The 15823-nt window shown below is 34.9% G+C and overlaps 1 protein-coding gene across 1 annotated transcript in view; it reads left to right on the top strand.

Moving 5' to 3' along the window:
• LOC138701422 (PC-esterase domain-containing protein 1A-like) overlaps nucleotides 1-15823 on the top strand; it is a 166834-nt gene that overhangs the window by 131343 nt on the left and 19668 nt on the right. The gene's annotated exons all lie outside the window — the stretch shown is intronic.

The raw sequence follows: 15823 nt of genomic DNA, 5'->3' as shown, positions 1-15823 counted from the left end.
TAGAGGCAGACGCCCTACCACTGAGCTAACTCAGCGGACTGATTATAAATATAAAAATTATCACCTTTCTTTGTTCAACCCTTGACATGTTTAAACCATTGTGTACCAGATGGTTATCCTGTTGGATATCATTCTCAGGTGGAAGGGATCATTACATTTTGGTAAGATCAGATGATGATAGTTCTTGGTCAAAGAAGTCTGTGTAATATCTTCTATCTTATTAGCTGGAACTGAACAGGGAGCCTGAAGTCCTTCACCCATGACCTGTCTTACTACTTTCCTCCTCTAGTTGTTGAAGTTGTACTGTGTGTTTCTCTCTAACCTTTTTCTAGAATTGTTTAAATTAGGTAGGTAAATCTCTCTTCTTCGTAAATTGCGGTATTTAACTGCAGAGTAGAAAGATGTTGGATAAATTTTTTAAGGTACAACATTTCAATACTTCTAGGACAAGGTGATCGAGATCTTCATAATTTTTTTTTAATAATTTCTTGAATCTATCTTCCCATTTTTTCATTGGTGTATTAGCAGCAGGGGAATTTTTCCTGGCATTGTCTTTATAATATGCTGAAGATTCATTATGAGATATATTGATATATACATAGGAAGAAGAAATCTTATTTCTGTGTTCTTCGGGATGGCCTTATATGGATGTTGAGCGAGACATAGTATTTATCATAGATAGGGGAGGTGGATGTTGATGACCTAAAAACTACTTAAAATGATCATTAAAATGCCCTTAAACTAATGGAAAAAAACATTACATTTAAAAGAAAAAGACGTTTAAATATTATTCACCGTACTCGCACCACAACTTCTTAAAAATTAGTCACCTTGTTTCAATGACTGCCCTGCATATCTCGGAGAGAGAAGGCAACTTCCTGGAATTTGACTAAGATAAAGGAAAAAACATGCAACAAAATTAAGGTTTTAAGGGAAAACTATAGATTTTAATGACTGTTTACAATGTGTTTCAATCAGGGGTGTCCCGCATTTCACTTTTGTTACCAGATCTTCCAGATGAGGGAGTGTGAATGACAAAACAAATTGTGGGCACAGCGTGCATTCTTGCAATCCTTGTGTTAAAAATACTGTCTACTAGAGTAGACATCCCTTCCGAACCATGTTGAGGACACAACGTCCTGTCCAGGACATGGTAAAAGTTTCCCCCCTTCCAAATATAAATTCTGAAGACACCCTCATACCGACAAAAGTCAAAGTCCTCACTTAAACTAAACTGCTGTCAAGCATTTTATATTACTTCCGTTGTGTGAAGTGAAGCCTTCAGTGGAATGAGGGATGGACTTTAGAGTCTGTTCCAAACTATAAAACTCAAACTTCACTGTTATTCACTTATTGAGTAGGTAATTATTACTGACCTATTTGGTTAGAAAATGATTTAACAGACCTATTGGTAAAGGAGAAAGTAAAATGCATTTCAAATGATCTAAAAGTTCTTCAAAGTATTAAAAAAAAATGACCTATTAGTTCAAAAAAGTGAAAAAATCCAATATAAGAAATTATTTTTTTACGTTGATATTAACATAGAAAGGATTTCTATATTAATAGGCATCGTCCTAATGTGAAAAATAAGAAGATGACTTTTCATCAACATCTGCCCCCTAATCATAGACATTACATTGAATTTTATTATAATTTATTTCTTGACTTAAAGATATATGTGAGACATCACTATTCTCATATCCTCTAGTATGAAATCCTGTAAGTCTTGCCTATTTAGGATCAAGATTTAGAGGCACATCACACTTTAGACCACTAAATGTGGTGGAGATTTTATTAAGGGATAGATGTTATCTTCGACTCTTATTTTTTGAAGACTTACTGCTGGTCCACTTAAATGAGTTTTTGTCATAGGAATGACTAAACTAATCAGTGGAGTACGGAAATAATCAATGGTATGGCATATATGCAGTATAATTTCAAAGAATTTTCTTGTTCTCAATTCTACCATTCTTTCATTCTTTTTTTCTGAAAATAGGATAAAGCCAAGGAATCTGAATACGTATCAGAGGAATTGATCTCTTGGAACAAACCAGTTCTCTTCTTACTTCAGATGCATATTATTCTTTTGTGGATACATAATACTGTAAATTTCGTAATCCACATTATTATGTTGAATAATCTTATAGTCGGACTCAGCTTGCACAATTTAAAATAATTTGTCAATTTTGCAATTTAATAAATTTCAAGAAACTCAGGATGTATATAAACTGTTGTATGTTGTTGTTTAGTCAACTGTCCGAAGACAGGTCTGAACCTCACAAGTGATACCAAACATGGCATCACTTATGAGAACTAGGTCAGGAGATAATGGGCCAGTTCTTTTCCCCCCTCCATTGTATACATCACCGGTTAGCTACATATTACACTAATCAAACTTCAGATGCATACAAACAATTGTTTTTCCTGTGACACATATCGTCAAGTAAGATGTACTACCTGATAATAGATGTACAGTCTTAGAAAAAAGTTTTGTTGCACAGATACTTAATAAGTCTCAGCTCAGAAAGGAGGCAGTGCACATGATCAGAGGACGAGCAGCCTGGTTCACAAGAGAACAACTAGTTGAGGTAATAAAATTAGTTTTGTTTTGTTGTATGTCTGATCATACGCACTGCCTCCTTTCTGGGACTTATAAAGTATCTGTGCGACAGAACTTTTTTTCTAAGACTGTACATATCAGCCAGAACCTCAATCAGAGGTAGTATTGTATGTGTAAATCAATATTTATTACAACAATAAGAAATTATGTTTTCAGTTATTAAGAGAATGTTTATATATATTTTACAGACACTATAATAATTGGGGTAACCATTTTTAAGTGCAGAACTTCTTAAAATTATAAAAATGATAAAAGGCTTTTAAGTCATCAGTTTTTACTCTACTGCCAAGTTTTTAATTTACATATATAATCACACTTATTTCTTCTAGTTGTTCTGCTGATACTTGATTTTTTTGAAGATAGCATAACTAGTTTTTGATAATCAGGGGAAATAGGTTTAAAAACATCAATGATTTCCTACATCGAAAACTATGAATCATTTCCATTACAATACAATAATCAAATCACAAGGAACCGCTTTACATAAAAAAAAAAGTCTTTAAATACAGCTGAAGTCATTAACCAGGCTTTCTTAATTATACCTGTCACTTCAGTTCTGTGTATTATGTATTCCCTGATTCGACACAACTGATTGCGTCACTACAGTGCGGTCCAAATCTCCTGACATTTGGGGCGAGTTCACTTGCATGGCAATAGCCAGTAGCAACAGCGCTGCGTTGCCGCATATGGATATTTGTTGATGCCGCTTATAAAAATACTATGTGTGCTCGGACAAGTTCTTTGTTATAGGGTGTCTATATGTGATAAGGCTGAATGACATTTTTCTGAATATATAGAAACAAGAATCTCATTTCTACGCCAAGTAATTCGCATTTTATGCATCTTAATCGCGTCCAGCTGATTCATGACTTTTATAGTCTTCCAGGAGTGATGTTTGTTTACACATCCGCGTGCCGATGAGAAAGCCTTTCGAAGCACCAAGACGATTAACTGTAAACAATATCAATTCAGCGACATAAACATTATATAAAAATAATTACGAAGCGAGAGCCAGAAATGCCAGTTTGATTTCTGTTTGTGTTGTGTATAGGCATTAGACGTGCTTTGTGTCTGTCAGTGAAATTAATAATTCGTTTGTAATAAGCATAGTATGAAATTCAATTATGCCATTCAGCAAGGCCAGTACTAGTAAAAGTATTAGAGCCAGTGGATACAGTAGCAAAGTTCGAAAAATTATATTTAATATTGACAATTTCTTCAGAAAATATTTGTCTGAAGAAAACAATAAAAATCTTACCTTTTCTAAGTGTCAAGAACTAATTGCCGAAGAGTGTTCAATAAATGTACCAACCATGTCAGTGTATGCAAAGAAGTTCAAAAAGCAGAAATCTAACTTTACTTGTGCACAAACTAGGGTGAAAGCAATAATTGTAAATGTGTTTGCTATATTAGCATACGCTGAAATAAAAGAGGAACTTCCAGAAGCCAAATACATATCAGTGGAGCCTGGATGTTTGCCAAAATGCCTTTTTTTACTGGGTGGAAGTAAATCATTATTTGCATAGATATAAATGTGATTTGGAGTAAATCAAAGTGATAGGCCTATTTTGCTTTTTTAAGGTATTTCTTACTAATAAATGCCTTTTTGTCATTTAAAGCAATGTTTCTTGTTTATTTGGAATTTTATAGTTAACTGTATTGTAATGTGTATGAAATTTAAATATTTGAAACAATGACTAACTTTACTAACAATAGTAAATAAAAGTAATTTATTTCGGTGCTTAATCTCTAATAATCCTGCTTTAATAATATTGGTGTAATATGAATAATGATCGACAATTCACAGTTACAAATATAATATTGTCATGTCTTCACGGTACCAACAATCAGCTTTATAATTTTAAATATTAAGCTCATTCTGATAGAAGTTGTCACGTAGCATTTCTAATTGTTTGCTTTCACATTTTCAAATCTTACTGTTACAATTTTGTGCTACACGTGTTTATTATTGTAGGAAAAAGAAATTTTAGTGAGGAACTGTTGGTGACAGAAGGTATAAGATCGGTTAGCTAGAATGCCTAAATTCAGTAGCCTAAACCATTGAAAAGCAAACTTCATGCTTATGTTAGTGAATTTGATGCATATGTGTTTTCAATTGATGGAACAGTTTTGTTATGTAAGGTTTGTGAAAAGACAGTTATTCACGAAAAAAATATATTTTATAACTCAACATGTGTCATCTACGAAGTAAATATGCGAGTTATGTTGATATAATTTAAATTTATTGCTAAAATGTATTATCCTTTTTAAACTTTGTAATGCCTTTTTCAAAGATTATTGTGCCTTTTTTTACGTTTTTATTGCCTTTTTTTCCTGCCTATTTTAACTGTTATAAATGCCTAAACATCCAGGCTCTACATATCAGTAATGGTGGACTCATCTAATTACAGGCATATAAAAGTTGTTCCTGTATTTGTTCGTTATTTTGTTCCATCCGAGGTGATTAAAATAAAAATAATCACTTTCTCAAACTTGACAGATGAAACATCTGACATGCTAAGTGATCACATAATGCAAGGAATTTCTAATTTATATATCTTCTCACCATTCTCTACTTGATGATGTCATTTTCAGCAGATAATACGGACAGTGGCATAGCCAGGAATTTAAGATGGAAAGGGCTAAAATTGCACATTCGAAGTACTTGATCAGACCCTACATTTAACCCATCTTAAGCCAGAACCATCTCCTGCCCCCAAATTCTTGCCATCGTTCCTTCCCTTATCTTATTTGAGCTGACAGAGCCGAACTCATTATCTGGCAACCTGCAATAGACCATTGGAAGCTACCTGTGAAGCAGCAAGCATCTATTGCCTCACCGAATCTCAAGATCAAGACCCAGCTCATTTTATGCCTTAAATACCCCAATATCCTGTCTCGTGGCAAAATTCAACTCTGACTGTTAAGCCTCATCTCCACTATTAAACATTTAACAACAGCATGTTGAATTTAACATGTATATGGACATTTCAAGTCTCAATTGATTTAACATGTTGACTGAGTATGTTGAAGTTAACACTTTTAACATGTTGGCGTGTTTTCCAGCAGCAGTGGAAAACATGTCAAGTCAATTCACTTGCTCATGTAATGTCGGTACAGTTCAGTGAAGTTCGTACAGTTTCCATAGCAACAACTAACTTTCGATTTTGTGGCACGTTCTTGATTATTTTTATACGATCTTTGGTGCTGGTTGTAAGTTGTTCGAAATAATGGAGTGGACGAAATAAAATACGTTAGAATAAAATTGATTAATGCACTGATGGGAAGGCCTTGTTTGTGGGATTTGTCTGCAAAAGAATACAGAGGAAAAACAAAGAAGGTCGATTGTTTTAGAGAATTTGAATTATTATTTAACTGTTCTCGGGAATACAATAGAGAGTTTTTGCACCCTCATCGTACGCTAAGCATTAATGGTATGTTAACATCAGTAACAGTTGTATTTGGGACGTACTGGTATGTTAACATTCATAAAACTTTGGAAAGAATCATTATACAATATTACCCTCGCCTTTAACATTTATCATACTGTAACTCCTGTAATTTTTTTAAATTGAGATGAAATCGTTGCTCTTAATTGTCTTTCTTTCATATAACAAGAAGTATTTTTTGCTGCATTATATTAAAATCGTGTTCTGATATTCTCAGACAGTTTTTGAATCCAAATCGATCTTCAACTTTAAGCTCGTTTAGAATGTCTTCTGCATTGTATCTTTTACTAAGATTTGCCGCACCCACATTCTCATTTTCTTCCTTGAAAAGGACAAGCAATGGTGACAATTACAAAATCCAATCATCATCTGAGTTCACTGTCCAAAGTTTGAAAATGAGACCTTACCTACATTAAAATCTCATAGACTGTTTATTATGGACTACGCGAAGAAAGGTTTTACATGTTTAACAGTGTGGACAAAGTGTTAAATGAAATTAGCATTAACATGTTCAATCAACATGTTGGGATATTAACAGTAAACAGTTTAACATTTAACATGTTAAATGTTTATCAGCGGAGATGAGGCTTTACAATAACACTCACCCTTCCCAACATCATGCCTTGGGTCAATGGGGCTATATCTTAATACAGTCACTTCAGGGCCAATAGACTAGTCTTTTAAATTGATACAATTCACCCTGCCTGTGGTTTACCTAAGGTGCTAAGGGAAATGTCAGGATGAGCCCTCTGGTCCTCAGACTTACAGTATGGCCCTTTCCACAAAAGTTTCGGCATTTTTCCAAATTAAAGGTTTCGAAGTAGGAGCCTTGGCTTTCGCATATTGCCTGCAGTACTTGGGCTGAAGTTACTCAAGTGTTGCACAGTGTAAGGGCTCGGATCCCTTCTCTTGTGAGGACTGCAACAATCCCATTTGTTGTGCTGGGTTTCAACATCTCCAGCGATTCTAATCTTTGCTCTTCTGTCATGGTTCCCCCCCTCCGCTCATGTGGCAGCTGTTAACTTACGTCCATTTTCTTCTTTTCCCTTCAAAATTCTCCAGAGTTCCTTCAGTGGAACAGTGAAACTCAGGGTGAGACAAGCAATCAACAGGTTTAGAGCTCACGTATTCAGTTTTTCTAAACTCCAAGCTCCCTTGCAAGGACGCTTTTTCGCGTATCTTTTAAAGCTTATCCTTCCAATTTGCCATTGACAATGACAATGACAATAATTTGGAAACTTCACTTGGCAAATTTGCCTATAGCTTAAATGCAACATATTTAAAGTACAATAATAATTATTGTTTAATACTATGAAATTTAACATCAATTTAGACTCCTCCAAAAGTTGTTATAAAGCAAAATACATTCTCCTTCATTGCAGAGTGAATGAACAGGCGCCAACTAGTTATTGTGTTGAGAACGACAGCTTTATAATTTATTTTAACATCATCAATTTTAAAACAAACAACCTGTCAACAGAAATACAGTGAAACCTCTTTAAGCCAACCACCAGAAATTGCACGTAAAAAGTGGTCATCTAGAGGAGTGGTCTTCTTAAGGAGGTATCAACAATTTAGATTTATACAGTATTTAAATTTAGCATATAGCCTAATGGCGGATTTAAAACTCAACCTTTTCAGATTTCTTAGGATTCATAAGAGACTAAAATTCAAGTGTAACTTATCATACACAATGAATCGTACATTTAATAGTGATATTCTCAATACTGTACAATGAAACAAAAAGTAGGCTGCCGTACGACATTAAAATTAGAAATAAAAATTACTTTGCATACCAAGTTAATCTAAATTACATACACCCGCACAATACAGTATCATTATTCTTAACACCTTTAACTGCCCTTTTAAATCCCGTTTGTCAGATAGGCCAAGAACTTGTTAGGGTACTGTATTGTCAAAACTCATACAAACCCATCTTTCCTGAACCTTTTGTCAGAAGTGATATTGTAATTGGCCAGGCAGACTTACTTTATCTTTTGACATGTAATAACTTATAGGAAAATAACTTAGCGGTAGCCTTGAACGTGAACCTGACTTAATTGTTTTTCGCTGGTGCTGAAATGCCATTATTCTTAAAATTCTAAAGACGACACAATACAACTACCTGAGATGACTGATAGAATGACTGGAAGTGGCCTGCAGGCAGGATGGGAGCGAAGCATCTGTTTTTTTTAATTCTAAGAATAATGTATAGAAATAATACTACAGTATTTCCAATTTTATTTTAAATTCTGGTCGTCTTAAAGGGGGAAAACCATTTGTTTCGCGGTAAAAATCCACGGTTGTTAGTCGGGGAAAGGGGTGGTTATCTTAAAAAGGGATAAAATACACATTGGTCTTATGAGAATAATATTCTGTGCCAGATAATAGTGGTCGGGAATAGGGGTGGTCGTCTGGAGAAGTTTCACTGTATAAAGAATTAGTTACTCTAAATATTGGTCAGTACCAGTATTGGTAGAAACAGTCAAATCATATATTTCTTTCAGTATCACAATGGTGGATTTTTTTTCATAGTAAAAATCGAATATCATTCTAAATATTTCCTGAGAAATGGGGAAGGGAGGGCTTCGCCTCTCCTTGCCTATGCCACAGAATACAAACACTAACTTTTGGGGAGCAAAAAGGAAAAAGACTAATAATGTATATCACAAACTTAAAAACAAAATGAAGAGGGAAGTAATTGGTATGAATTGTGTAGCACACATGCTGTACAGATGGCAGCTGACTGTTTACCTGAGGACATTCAGAACTTGAATAAAAAGTCAGCAATATTTTAGAATGTTATCACGAAAGAGAAAAAGAAATCTTGGAATAAATTTCTAAAAAACTATAAAAATGAAGGATAAATGATGAAGATCAATCATATAGTTTATGTGGGAATTAGAAAATAAGTCTTCAATATGACATTTACAAGTGAGGATATGTGTGTGCGATACTTAAGAACGGAACGATATGGTTCCTCCTTTCTGATATTTTTCTTTGCATCCATAGCAACAGCAGTAGTTCGCCATCACTGTGGCTACAATCGGTACATAATAACTTATTATCTTAATTTGAATACATTTCATTAATGAATCACAAGCAAGACCCCCATGTATAAAAACACTACAGAATCGTCTGCAGCACACCAAAGTCATGTGATGTTTTCAATGTTGATACCCTGCACAGTAGACTAGGCGCGCAGGTCGGCTACATTTAAATGATGCTCCTCAAATAATGGTTTGGTGTGGAATTTGGGGAAATCGCATTGTTGGACCGTATTTTATTGAGAAAAACCTGAGTGCCATTTCTTATTTGAACGTGTTGTAAGAAAACATTTTTCCTGATTTACTAAATGAAGGATGTGAATTCCCATCTGTTTTTCAACAAAATGGTCTTGCTGTTCGAAACTATCTGGACGAACAGTTTCCTGGACATTGGATTGGTCAGTGGGGACCAGTAGAAGGCCGGCCAGGTCTCCAGATTTAACACCCCTTGATTTTTTCTTTTGGGGTTACATAAAGAGCTTGGTATATGAAGATAAAATTGAGAATGTGGAACATTTAAAGAACCGTATCATTGAAGCCTATAACCCTGGAAATGCTACAAAATGTTCTCTCTGACTGGAAAATCCGTCTAAAAAAGTGCATCGTCGAAAATGGACAACATATTGAGCACATTTTGTAGAATTTTCTTTTTGTGTCATTGTATCAGTTATCATTTAATTAATTGAAAACGATTAGAGATATCTCAAAACAGATTGAACCATTGTTAATGCATTGAAACTGGCACAGGTTAACCAAACAGTAAAGCACGAAAAGTTAATTACCAGAATTGCATAAAAATAAATTTTCCAAAGCTTCCTTAGTACTGTACCATGTTACAAAATATCTGTAAATGCAGTAACTAATGTTTGTGTCATTATGACAGTTATCTTTAAATAACTTGGAAACGATTAGAGATATCTCAAAACAGATTGTACCATTGTTTTTTTTTTTTTTTTCAGAAAATTTCAAATAATTGTGAGTACCTACATGACCCCCTTTCCATTTAAAATTTCAAAGTTGCATCGAAAATGACAGCTTTTGAGACAGCTAAGGACTAGAATCGAATGTGTCACTGGTAGAGCATTTGGTCTTACAAATACTGGTAACACTAATAGTAATCGAAAATCAAGCATATGGAAGATATTTATATGGTTCCAGACTTTTGATTCATCCTGTACTTTAGGTTTGTTCCAGCAAGCAATTCAGAATGCGTTCCAAACTAATACCGAAGTTCTTTCGATGCATGCACCAGTTGTGTCAGAACTACTTCGGGATTTTACATTGCTGGAACATTTCTTGAACTGTTGTTTCAAGGCCTTCGGAGTTTCTTCTCATATTAAAATTATATTCACCTTCCGAACTTAATTCGTCATAAAATATATCACTATCACCTTCCAAATCACTCATGATCGACTATTTTTTTATTTTAACCTGCCTAGTCTCGAAGGATTTTAACCATAACATCAGATTAAACCATCTGCACATGTGTGAACAGTTCAGAATTCCCAGCTCTGCTCTTAATCGAGAACCAATTTCACTCATTCTAAACGAGTTTTGAAGCACGTTGGAACAGGGACTGGAAGTTCAGTATTGGTTCGGAATCAGTTCTAGTCTTGTTGGAACACTGCTGCGCATGAGCAGGCAGTTCAGAACAGATTCCAAACCATGCTGGAAGAAACCCATAATTCATAAAATACATTGAATTTTTAAGTTAACAATAGATCTTGGAAGAGCCTGCTTAAATGTACAATTATTTTGATACCAATCAATCACTTAAAAGTAAATATTAATAGGTATATTTTTTTATAAACTTATCAGTTATTGTTTTGTACAGAATTGTTAAGCTTAGCAACCTGGACCCATGAATATTGAATATCACCAGGAAGATAAATATTTTATATACAGTGGTTTGGGAAAATCAAAATATAGTCAGCCATCTAATTATCTTTGTTTAAAAATATGTTAAAGTGTTCTTCTTTTTGGAATTTAAAATCTGACATATCTAGTATACATCCGAAGTTTGATTAGTATAATATGTAACTAGTCAGCGATATGTGCAATGGAGGGGGAAAGGAACTGGCAACCTTACCCCATTATCTCCTTGCCTAGTTTCCTCATGAGTGTTGCCTTGTTGGTGTCACTTGTGAAGTCCAGATCTGTCTTCGGACAGTTGACTAGATATTACCTCAAAGCTCAAGTCTGTACTACATACTAGTGACTAGCAACTAGATGGCTTGTAAACTATACACTTTGGTCATGTATGCTTGAACCATGGCCTCTTTCATAGACTATTTTCCAAAAACCATGATATCACAGTGCAGCACTGAATTAAGAAGGCAGTCCTAATGCAGTTTCATTGCGAATTATGTGGAAAAGATAATGGCCTGATATATTACAATAATGTTTAAAACATTGTGAAGAAGGTACCTGCTAACCATGTCAATATTCAAAGTCAACATGTTATTCTACATTATATTAACATTATTTCACCTCCAAAGCATCCTCAGATTTCATAACCCCAATTTATTGCTGCTGAGGTATCTATGTTTGTTTAGTGTACAAGTCATCAATCAAGCAAACATTTTCATTTACTAGCTACTACTGACTTGATTGCTATGCACTATGTAGCTTTGGATCATGGCTTCTGACGTCACACCCAGCATGAGGAGAATGCAAGGCAACACCAATGCCTACTCCATTTAGCTTCTGAAGTTCAAGTAAACCGAAATGGTCACTGTAAGGGTGGTCATTCTGTGCAATGTAATAAACTGAACTAAATTTCGCTTTTGTTGCTTCATGGTGGACTGCACTCGTTTATTCTTGAACATTTTGAATTGATTGCTTTCAGACGTATCAATTTTTGTGCTACATTATGAGCATTGGATTTCTTGTGTTCAATGATTTTCTTTCGTAGTGACTTAAGTTGATCTGATCTGATCTGTTCGATCCGTAGTAATTTAATGAATATGAGCGCCATTCATTAGAAATACATTCTTTTTAATGCACCTAATGTAGTTACTTCATGGGACACTTTACGGCTTAGCTTACCTTGCTTACAATCAATCCACAGATAAGCTTCTTTTTTTCTTGACCACATATTTTCTTCATTCCACACATTCGGCCACTCATTTTGGAGGCCGGCTTTTTGGCTTTCATCATTTTGAACATTATGTCGTTGAATATTCTTCGTAGTCATACTGGAACTGTCTATATCTTTTATAACAATATCTCTGGTTGAATTACTAGGTTCATCAAATAAAAGCGATGGGCTTGAGATATCACCAATATCAGAAGAGGAAGTTTTGTAACTCCACTAGTAGCAGCAATGACACGGGAAAAGAAAGAGGTTTATGTTTTTTGTATATGTTTATTTTGCTCTATATTTACTGAAGGACAATAGATGAAAACAAAAGTTTCAAGCAGCTTTTCAATCACATTATAGGCAGTAAATTAACACAACACATTCTGGTAAGTAACACCATAAACAATCTCCTGTATAGTACAAAGACGCGAAAACTAACCAAATACGATACGAAACGAAAGTGAACTAGGAATGAGATTAGTTCGAGCAGGCGCCCTAAAAGTTTGGTGGTTGTCCTGTCACTGATTCTACCCCCATATCTCACTACACACCCCGTCTACACTCCTAGTGGTCTTGCGACCATCTACTTCCGAACTTGTTCCGATTTTCTAAAGGATGCACAGAAAATATAATCATTAAATATTCTGATATTAACTAAGATATAGTTATCTGGGAAAGTATTGTAATGTCAAAACAGATTTTAAAATTCCAAATCAGTGCTGGAGCTCCACTCCGCTTCGAACACAGTACTGGAATGTCGCTCCACTCCGCTCTGCCTCCACTACATCCCTGCTTAAAAGCCAGTAAAAAAAAAGGTATATGAACTCTTAAATGACATTGACATTTGGGACATTTAAAGGACTCACCATTGTTTCATAAATGCTTTGTACAATATTTGATGGTGAATAGACTTAATTTCAAAACTTCTACGTCTCAATTATATTAAAATTAATGGCTCTCATTCTTGATATTAAAAGATATTACATATTATAAACTAAGACACTAACTTCCTGTTGTTCAATTCATACACCATACCTTTTCGGAAATAATGAAAAAAACTGAATACATTTTACATTAATATTGTAGTGTACCCTTTTCACGTGTTTATTTAATACTAACTTACTTACTGGCTTTTAAGGAACCCGGAGGTTCATTGCCGCCCTCACATAAGCCCGCCATTGGTCCCTATCCTGAGCAAGATTAATCCAATCTCTATCATCATATCCCACCTCCCTCAAATCCATTTTAATATTATCCTCCCACCTACGTCTCGGTCTCTCTAAAGATCTTTTTCCCTCTGGCCTCCCAACTAACACTCTATATGCATTTCTGGATTCGCCCATACGTGCTACATGCCCTACCCATCTCAAACGTCTGGATTTAATGTTCCTAATTATGTCGGGTGAAGAATACAATGCGTGCAGTTCTGTGTTGTGTAACTTCCTCCATTCTCCTGTAACTTCATCCCGCTTAGCCCCAAATATTTTCCTAAGCACCTTATTCTCAAACACCCTTAACCTATGTTCCTCTCTCAAAGTGAGAGTCCAAGTTTCACAACCATAGAGAACAACTGGTAATATAACTGTTTTATAAATTGTAACTTTCAAATTTTTTGACAGCAGACTGGATAATAAAAGCTTCTCAACAGAATAATAGCAGGCATTTCCCATATTTATTCTGTATTTAATTTCCTCCCGAGTATCATTAATATTTGTTACTATTGCTCCCAGGTATTTGAACTTTTCCACCTCTTCAAAAGATAAATTTCCAATTTTTATATTTCCATTTCGTACAATATTCTTGTCACGAGACATAATCATATACTTTGTCTTTTCGGAGTTTACTTCCAAACCTATCTCTTTATTTGCTTCCAGTAAAATTCCCGTGTTTTCCCTAATCGTTTGTGGATTTTCTCCTAACATATTCACGTCATCCGCATAGACAAGCAGCTGATGTAAGCCATTCAATTTCAAACCCTCTCTGTTGTCCTGGACTTCCCTAATGGCATACTCTAATAATAATAATAATAATAATAATAATAATAATAATAATAATAATTGCTTACTTACAAATGGCTTTTAAGGAACCCGAAGGTTCATTGCCGCCCTCACATAAGCCCGCCATCGGTCCCTATCCTGTGCAAGATTAATCCAGTCTCTATCATCATATCCCACCTCCCTCAAATCCATTTTAATATTATCCTCCCATCTACGTCTCGGCCTCCCTAAAGGCTTTTTTCCCTCCGGTCTCCCATCTAACACTTTATATGCATTTCTGGATTCGCCCATACGTGCTACATGCTCTGCCCATCTCAAACGTCTGGATTTAATGTTCCTAATTATGTCAGGTGAAGAATACAATGCGTGAAGTTCTGTGTTGTGTAACATTATCCATTCTCCATTCTCCTGTAACTTCATCCCGCTTAGTCCCTAATATTTTCCTAAGCATCTTATTCTCAAACACCCTTAACCTATGTTCCTCTCTCAAAGTGAGAGTCCAAGTTTCACTACCATACAGAAGAACCGGTAATATAACTGTTTTATAAATTCTAACTTTCAGATTTTTTGACAGCTGACTGGATGATGATAATAATAATAATAATAATAATAATAATAATAATAATAATAATAATAATAATAATAATGCCTGAAAGTAGAAGACACCAGTGGTTCACTTTCAGGGATTAAAACGAATTAGAGGGAACGAAATCTGAAGGAAAAACACGAAACTGAGAACAATCAACTTGCCAAAGTAAATGCACCAGAATGTAGTTTGAAAGCAAAATTTTTAATTGAACAAATCCAGACTTTTGGGAAACAAACTTGTAAATTCCATTAAATGATATTGGAAATCTGCATACTGTTATTTAACAAGTCATCAATAAATCTCAAATAAGACTAATATGCTTGGTGTATTTATAATCTTCGTACTCGGTGAGTAATGTAAAATGAATCAAAGCATTTTCACGATACACAATGTCTAGTAATGGAACTATTCATAATTTCATAGAGGCAAACCTATTGGCAGAAATTGTAATGATGCTCCGAGACCCACTCTTGATCATGCTATGCGCCAGCTTGTGTAATCTCAAGCCTCGTTCACACTTTTCAAGTAACTTGAATTCAAGTCACTTGATTCGACGGTTTGAATTCAAGTTTCGAGTGAAGTAGAATGCCTTTCTACTTTTTACTTGACTTGAAAGGACACTTGAAACAACTTGGAGAGTGTGAACGTCTCTTGATAACTTGAATTCAAGGGGAAAAGCGCGGGAATTTAAATTAACAGCTGATTGTTTTTCTGTTCTACTGGGAACGTAAAAATAATAAGAAACAATAGTAAGTGAAATAATGACCAAATATTTGAGTTTCTGAAGTTGTATAAAACTCACGAAGACCTGTGGATTATAGAAACTGTAAAGTTTCGTTCCAGAAATGCAAAGAAAATTGCCAAGGAAGGAAGAGTTCATTGAAGAATTGAACAGCAGAGATTTTGACGAGGACACAGATGAGATATGAAAGACAATTAAAAACCATTAGACTGTAGATAGATAAGAAGTGAAGAAGATAGGAGGGATTAAGAAGAGTGTTGCTTGAAGGGTGACATTTGTCGGCCGAAACTGGCATAG

Source organism: Periplaneta americana, chromosome 6 (assembly GCF_040183065.1).
Source record: "Periplaneta americana isolate PAMFEO1 chromosome 6, P.americana_PAMFEO1_priV1, whole genome shotgun sequence".
Classification (NCBI taxonomy): Eukaryota; Metazoa; Arthropoda; class Insecta; order Blattodea; family Blattidae; genus Periplaneta; species Periplaneta americana.
Note: the sequence above shows the minus strand (reverse complement) of the source record. Positions and strands in the feature narration are given on the sequence as shown.